Below are 8,662 nucleotides of genomic sequence, written 5' to 3'. Positions count from 1 at the left end.
TAAAGAACTTGCAGGCTGCCAGGCAAGAGGTAAAACAACTACCAGCGTCAGCACAGAATGCAATTTCCGCAATGGGAGAGATGAAGACAACGATACTTGCTGAAGTATCAACACTTGGTGATACCATGTGGAAGCTCTATGACATATTTTTCACCATGCATAAAGTAATTGTCCGTGTGCATGGCTTACAATAGCAAAGCAAATATTTTGTTCAAACTCTCAAGAACATACATGTTGCCATTGCCCATGTACAAGAGTGGACAATGTGGTACAAAGGGGCCCTACTTGACTTAGAGAAGAAGATGAAGCCACAAGAAAAGCTAGAGAAAGTGAAGGTTCGAATGTTGATCCAGAACTACGAGAAACTCGCCTCATTCATAGGCAGCATACAGGCCTCATATGCACAATTGTACAATATTTTGAATGTCATGGTGAGAACGCACAAGATCCCATCAATCAGTTCCCTCGCTGATGTTAAACCCAAGAACCAAGTCCAACTGGAGATCGATGAGTACTTGGAGCAGTTAAGACGAGAAGCCACCAAGGAAGACTTAGAGCTAAGCACACACAACATGCAGAAGTACATCGATGATCCTGTCATGGTCAAGACCATGTTGTACATGCTTCATAACAAGTTGGATGCAAGTTCCAAGATCATATACTTGGATGCCATGGAGGCAAGAGTTCGCTTTCAGAAAAACACCATCAAACATTTTGGGTACACCATCATACAATACCAATCTTGGCATCAATATGTGATCGAGAAGCACCAAGTGGAGGTTGTCGAGTTGGTCTTTCCCCAAACTTCAGAATCATAGTGTTTTGTCTTGTTAGGTTGTCTCTAGCCTATTTTGTCTTACATGGGTACATGTGGAAAATGTAATATTATTTGTAAATATGTTGTAAGTGAAATTCCAAGTGTCAATATTGGAATATGAAAAGTCATTATGTAATGTAATGTGTCATTTAGTGAAGAAGTTGATGAGTCATGAGGGAAGTCAAAGAGTCACAAAGGGGAATGTCAAGGGTCACCCCACCCTTTATTATAAATAGAACCTCATAACTCATAGAAGGGGCTTTTGGGAGCTAAGCTTTTGGCTAGGCTTAGGCTTAGAAAAGGCTTGGGAGTATTATGAAGAGTCTTGGCTTCTCCATAGCATAGAGTGAGTATACTTCTTTGGAGGAGTAGGTGTTTTTGACTGTAATGTTCCACTATTGGGGCTAGTGGTTGTCAATGGTGTATGTATGGATGGAACTTTCACTTATAATAATAATATCAAAGCCAGCACGATTTCATGCATATGTTGTTAATGTAGTTGGACTATTTTGGTTGTGTTGGCAATGTATGTTATTTAACTTACACATATGCTTATGAACTACTTTTTATGCATTTGTATGAATCTTGTTGAATGTGTGTTGTTGGATTAACTCATCACTTTAATTTGTGGACTATTATGCATTTTAGCTTGTGATGTCATTCCACTTGTGTGTTCCTTTCAAGTTGCGTACTATTACAGTCTTTTAAGGGGCGCACTTCTTTTTCCCCTCCGTGTGTTATAACCTTCATGCATCACACTTGACTCTTCATAGGGTCACACACTTGCTCTCACCCAAAGTTATCATACTTTCCTTTGCGCGCTACCGTGGTCAAGGCATTACACTACCACCCACTGCTGGGACTCCTACTCCAAATTGTGTGAGGTCTAGTTGGGACTTCATATCAGGGAGATCCCCTGAATGTTAGTGGGTCCAACACCGTCAACATGTTATAAAATATTAAACCTATATTTTGGATCAATCATGTCAAAAAAAAAAATGAAAAACTTAAAAGAATCATTCACTATCACTTTGCTTGCTCTCATCACTTGTATCCCTAGTTAACATGGATCTACGCTAGTTCTTAATAATAGTATTTATATTATATAAATTTCACATCTTTATGTATAAAAATATTCTCATTTTTAATTTTATTAAAACCTTGATTTAATTTCTATGAGAATAATTTTAGTAGTCGTGTGGATAGAGAGTTTAGATATATCTCAAAAGTAATTATAACCTTTTTTATTTTAGGTTTAAAAAGGATCTAGCTTTCTGATTCTTTTCTTAAGGGGTCTTGAGGAATCGATCTACCAATTATAGGCTAGGTAGGAATGGCTCATCATCAATCTTACCGCCTGACTGACTGATTAAGGGAGGGCATGCTTATCAAAGAAAGCACTGAACCTTGATGGATGCAGGCAGGGTGACCCATAATAGGCATTTATCCATGGTGCAGGAACTATCTTCGAAATGGAATGCAACGTCTTTCACCTACCGCAATTCCCCCCTACACTATAGCCCAACACACCTCGTCGCACAAGAACCTTCTGACAGTGCACAACAATGCAGAGAGTTGAAACTGAGTATCCTTTATTACAAAGATAAGGAGGAGATGATGAAGATATGAAATATATTAAAAAATGTTATAAAATAAAACTAAAATTAAATATTTATAAAATATTTTGATTGTGAATTAAGTTATGGTTTTTGGGCATGTGGTATTGATCAGCCATGGTATTGGCCTATGGTTAACAAAGCTTGTTTACAAGTTAATAAAATCCATGGTAAAAATTGAGGGTGAATATCCATGGTTAAGAATCTTGTCATATTGTTATAAAATATTTGATTGTGAAATAAGTTATGATTTTTGGGCATGTGGTATTGATAGGCCACGGTATTGGCCTATTTTATTGTAACAAAGCTTATTCAAAAAGCTCATAATATCAATGGCAATGTGGAGGTGAATATCCATGGTTAATAATCTTGTCATATTGTTATAAAATATTATGATTACAATATAAGTTACGTTTTTTTGTCATGAGATATTGATAAGCCATGGTATTGTAACAAAGGCTATTTACAAATTAATAATATCCATGTTAAAGTGGGGTTAAATATCCACCGTTAAGAATATTGTCATACTATTATTAAATATTTTGATTGTGAAATAAGTTATGGTTTTTGGTATTGATAACCCATAGTATTGTAACAAAGCCTATTCACAAGTTAATAACAAAATCAAATAATAAATTGAATTTTATCATTTTTATTACTTTTAACGTTTTATTATTAATCTAGCCAACATTTAAATGTTTACACATCGAGATAGTGGAGTTTATATTACTTTAATTTTTTATTTATTACTTGTAAATTTTTATTATTTTTTAATTGAGCCTTACATACTTACATTACACCAAAGTCATGGTGTTGGCTCATGGTATTGTAACAAAGCTCATTTACAACTTAATAATATCTATGGTTAGATCTAAGACTTTTGTGATCCATAATGTAGATATAAGTCTTTCAGATTAATCACATCCTTAGGATTTGGTCGACATTTCGAACCAACTAATGTGGTTCATCTTCAGGACAAGGTGAGAAATCAATCGATCTGATGGAATAAATAGCATGGATGCATCATTGCTTAGCTGTTGGTAAAATATTATTTAAGAAAAAGGTAAGGGATTATCTGTTTAATTATTCAAAATTTAGTCAAAAAAACTAGTTGTTATGTGATAATTAATTATTTAATTTCGATATTATAAAATAATAATTTAATGATATCAATTTATATGGTAATATTATATGAAGGTAGTTAATATATATATTATTGTTTGACTTAATAAATAGAATATATTTAATTGAAAACTAGCTGATAGGAATAATTCAAAATTAAAATAATATATTTTAACTCTCTCTATATATATATATATATAATATTTTAATAAACTTTAATGATAATTAATATTATCAAATTTTTAATAGAAGTATTTAATATATATATTATTGGATTGAAAATTAGCTGTTAGGAATAATTCAAAATTAAAAAAATATATATATATATATTAAAAAAATAGATAAATAAATGAAATATAAATAAATAAGTGAAATCTTTCAATAAATTTTAATGATAATTTATTAATATTATCAATTTCATTAACAAGTGTATTTATATTTAATATGATTATTCCTTATTAGAGGATGGCTCGTCCTTAAATGGAAGCGAAGGAGCAAAGCGGAGATAACCCCAAAGGTTAACTAAAAAATTAATGGTTAAGTTGTATTATTAGGTGCAAAATGTAATCTTTTTTGTCAATTTTTTTTTTTTGGGGAAAAGGACTAGAAGAGGATAGAAAAATATAAGGAGGAAACTGAGGGAGAAAGGAGAAAAAAAAGGATGATGAATTATGAGGAGAGAGCTAGAATCCCTCTTTTACTTAATTTCCATCCATTATCCCTATTAAGGTTACTAGAATTCCTTTCGATCTCAATCGCTTCCCTAAGTTTCATGTGGTGGAAATAATCAACCCTAGCAATGGCTTTGGATTCTTCAATGCAGACATGGTGTTTCGATTTCTCTGCATGCTTGGCAAGGGTTGATGTGCAGGAACAATTGTGTCTAATGTCAGCAGCATGTTCATTAATTCTCTATCTAATAGACCTACATGTTTCTCCTATGTAGGGGATACCACAGGAGAAGGGAACAAGGTAGACCTCTTTCGTGTCCTTAGGATTGATAGGGTCCTTAACGGATCTAAGAGAATTTTTAATGTTATTGAGAGGTTTGAATGAAGAGGAGACCTTACTCTTCTTAAGAATATGGGCAATCTTATATGTGGTTCCTTGGATATATAGGAGATGAACCTTAGAGATAGGATCATAACAAGTGGGTTTAACCCTAGGCGCTTTGCTGGCTCTGTGAAAGGCCTTGAGGCTTTGAGGTTTGATATACCCATTATTTTTAAAAACTTCAAGAAGATGAGATTTTTCCTATTCGAGGTGGTTGTCATCAGGGATTCTTATAGCACGGGTGGCAAGAGTGCTGAGAACCCCAAATTTCTGAGCTGGGAAATGATGGGAGTTGGCATGAAGATACTGTTTAGTGTGAGTATTTTTCCTAAAGACTTGGTGACAGATAGAACCATCATCTCTCCTATAAAGGAGAATATTGAGAAAGGGAAGGCAACCATTCTGCTCAACTTCCATTGCGAACTTGATGGAGTCTGATAGAGAATTAAGGTGGTTAAGAAACTGATCCAGTTTCTCACGACCATGAGACCAAATGACACAAGTATCATCAACAAACATTTTCCATTTTTTAGGGAAAAATTGAGCAGTGGCTAGGGCCTTGGTCTCAAAATCTTCCATAAAAAATTAGCGACGATGGGTGATAGAGGGGAACCCATGGAAACACTGCAAGTTTTCTCATAAAATTCACCCTGGAAACTGAAGAAAGTCAAAGTGAGGCAAAGACCAACTAACTTAGCAGTGTCTTTGTCGGAGATGCGATTTATGATGTCAATGGCTTCTTGGATGGGAATTTTGGTGTATAAGGAAACGACATCAAAACTAACTAGTAAATCTTCAAGTTCTAGTCTGACATCTTTCCACTCTTGAACAAAGGAGGTAGAGTCTTTAACAAAAGAATCAATGCGACCAACAAGAGGTTTAAGATTTTGGGATAGGAATTTTGCAAGAAGGTAGGTAGGTCCGCCTATTGTGTTAACAATAGGTCTTAAGGGGGCCCCTGATTTATGAATCTTTGGTAGGCCATAGATTCTAGGGGTGAGGGGGTTGCTCTCAATGAGCTTTCGGGAAAGAGGATTAAGGGACGGATCTGCTTTAATAGCGGAAGCCACCTCTTTAGAAATGGACTTGATGGGATTCTTCTTCAGCTTGATGTAACTCCCACTACTAGATAGATGGTCTACCATTTTGTGGACGTAGTCAGACTTATCAAGAATGACAACAACTCCACCTTTGTCCGCTCTAAGGACGACAATGTCGGGGTTGTCCCTTAGGGATTTAAGGGCAGTAAACTCAACCTTGCTCAAGTTCTTCTTAGGAGGCTTGGCCTTTCTAAGAACAATGACACAATCTTGCCTAATAGTCTCCTTGACGTTATCTGGAAGGTCCTTAATACCATACTCAATGCTACAGATAATGTCGTCGATAGGAATCTTATTAGGGGCAAGGGCGAAATTGAGACCTTTATTAAGGAGACTAAAGACCGAGGGATCAAAATTTATGCTGGAGAGATTAATAACATTCTTGAAACCTAGAGCAAATTTTGTTTTTATTATTATTATTATCTATGGTTTAAAATCTTGTTATATTGTAAGCGAGTTGTCCCTAGTGTGATTTTTTGGAAGTTTTTCCGGTGGGTTTTTGCGGTCAAATTTCTCTAAAATCCGGCAACAATTGATTGAAATCACAAGTTTGATGGGTAACTCCTGCACAATTGCAGTGCCATAGGGGTTTTTAAGGGTGTTGAATCCATATATATAGTCAAAAAACCAGTTCAAATAACACAAATCAAGATTTCACCTCAAATTTTTCCACCGGAAAGTCCAAAAAGTCACACTAAAGACAACTCCTATTGTAAGTATTAAGTTTTTATGTGCTCATTAATGAAACTTAAATATAGTTACAGAGTTATTAATTTAATGTATATAGTAAAATGGATCTTAATGTATAGTTATTATTTATATCTTATATATTTTAATGTGATAGGGGGTTTACATACAACTTAAAAGTAATTATAATCATTTTTCTTTTAGATTTAATTAAAAAAATGTTATAAAACTAAATTCAAATAAAGTATTTATAATTTATTTATTTTTTGTAAGTTTGGTGGTACCTTTCTATTAATTTTCGTAAATAAAGCATGTTACATCCATATATCCATGTTAGGTGACCTCAACCTGCCCAGTGGAAAACCAGATCTATTGGCCACCTAGCTGCAAAATAAGTCATCCATAAACAAAAAAAAACACAAGACTCTCCAACCATGCTATATACACCTGAGAGTCTTTGTGCTTCCTATTCACTAGATAATCGCAAACATAACTGATAATAAGTCTATAACTATATAATAAAAGCATTCAAAAATAAATAAAGGGTGCATTGTCACTGTTCATCATTAGCATAATCTACTGGAGCAGGGTCCTTCATTGTAGAACCAGGCAACTTCGAGTGAGGAATGCATGGGATGTGATGCTCGATTCGGCTCAGCCTTCCACTCTGTTGCTGCAACTGAAACTGGATTTTTTGCAATTCCTTGGTAAACTCTAACAAACCATGCAGGCACCCATCAAAGGCAAACAAATCCCAAATTTCACAGACACAGGGACCACCCAGACAATTGACACCGACCCGACCTGGAGCCCAGCGAGGCCATTCTTCTAGCCACCTCAAAACTCGTCACCCCTCAGCACAAACACAAATAAATCCTCGACACAAGGTTGCCTACTCATCGCCATTTTAACTGAATTTGCAGGGTGAAGACTGAATACATACGAGGATTCACTATGGAGGTTTGCAGATGTCGACTTCCTGCGGCTGAGAGTTACCCCTGCTCTCCATCACGACAAGACTGCTATCACCCCCACTTCTCTCATTAACCTTCGAAACAAGTTTCTGCCCACTCTAGAGGGCCTTATCACTTCATTGCTCCCATGCAATAGCTCTTGCATGCTCGCCATCACTGCTCCAAGTACTGGCTGCATGCGAAGGGTGGCAAGGACACTCCTAATTAACTGCATGGTCTCTTGGGCCCGTACACCCCACTAATGTCGGTTCACACCCCAATCGGGGGTATTTATAAAATATTTTGATTCTGAAATGAGAGTTGGTTTTTCGGCATGTGGTATTAGCTCATGGTATTGTACTAAAGCCTACTTACAAGTTAATTAAAAAAAAATGTTATAAAATTAAATTCAAATAAAGTATTTATAAAATATTTTGATTCTCAAATGAGGGATGGTTTTTCGACATGTGGTATACATGTTAAAGTGGATATGAATATCCATGGTTAAAAATATTGTTATATTTTATGCTTATTGTAATTATTAAAGTTTTTACTTACTTATTAATTGAAGTTAAATATGAGTACATAATCATTATTTTAATTTATAAAGTAAAATCGACCTTAACTTATAACAAATTGAGTTTTATTATTTTATTACTTTTAACATTTTATGGACACTACAACATCTCTCCATATTGGGCTCTATATTACTTTTAACCTTTTATTATTATTTAATTGAGCCAACATGTAAATTTTTACAAATCTTTTACATCTTATAAATTGAACGATATTTAAAAATGTTTACTTTCTTACATTACATCTATGTATCTCCCTATACTGGGTTGTAGAGCTCTCGGCATAATTATTAATTTTTTTAATACTTTATCTAATTTGACCAAGTCAAAATGTTCACATAACATAGGGATCAAATCTATCCTGGTGCAAATCTCTTTTTAAGTGCAAAACTTGAGGAAATGTTTCCACCTCAAGAGATTTGATCTTTGGGCACTTGATATGTCCATAATTTAAATGGATCTTTAATTATAGATTATTTATCTTATTATTATTTTTTTTAATGTAATTTTACTTAGTCAAAATGTTTCAATTAATAATGATAATTTATTTTTTTTTAATTTAATTATTTTTATTTTTATTTTTATATAATTTAATGAACTCAAAATGTTTACATAACATGGCATAACATAACATTACAACATCTCTTCCATACTGCGCTAGACTAGCCCACATATAAACATTAAATGACAAGTAAATGTGGATAGGCATCAATTTATAATAACATCAAAACACTTATTT

This window comes from Pinus tabuliformis, chromosome 9 (genome assembly GCF_031772625.1).
Source record: "Pinus tabuliformis cultivar Carrire ecotype Pingquan chromosome 9, CPIR1, whole genome shotgun sequence".
Classification (NCBI taxonomy): domain Eukaryota; kingdom Viridiplantae; phylum Streptophyta; class Pinopsida; order Pinales; family Pinaceae; genus Pinus; species Pinus tabuliformis.
Note: the sequence above shows the minus strand (reverse complement) of the source record.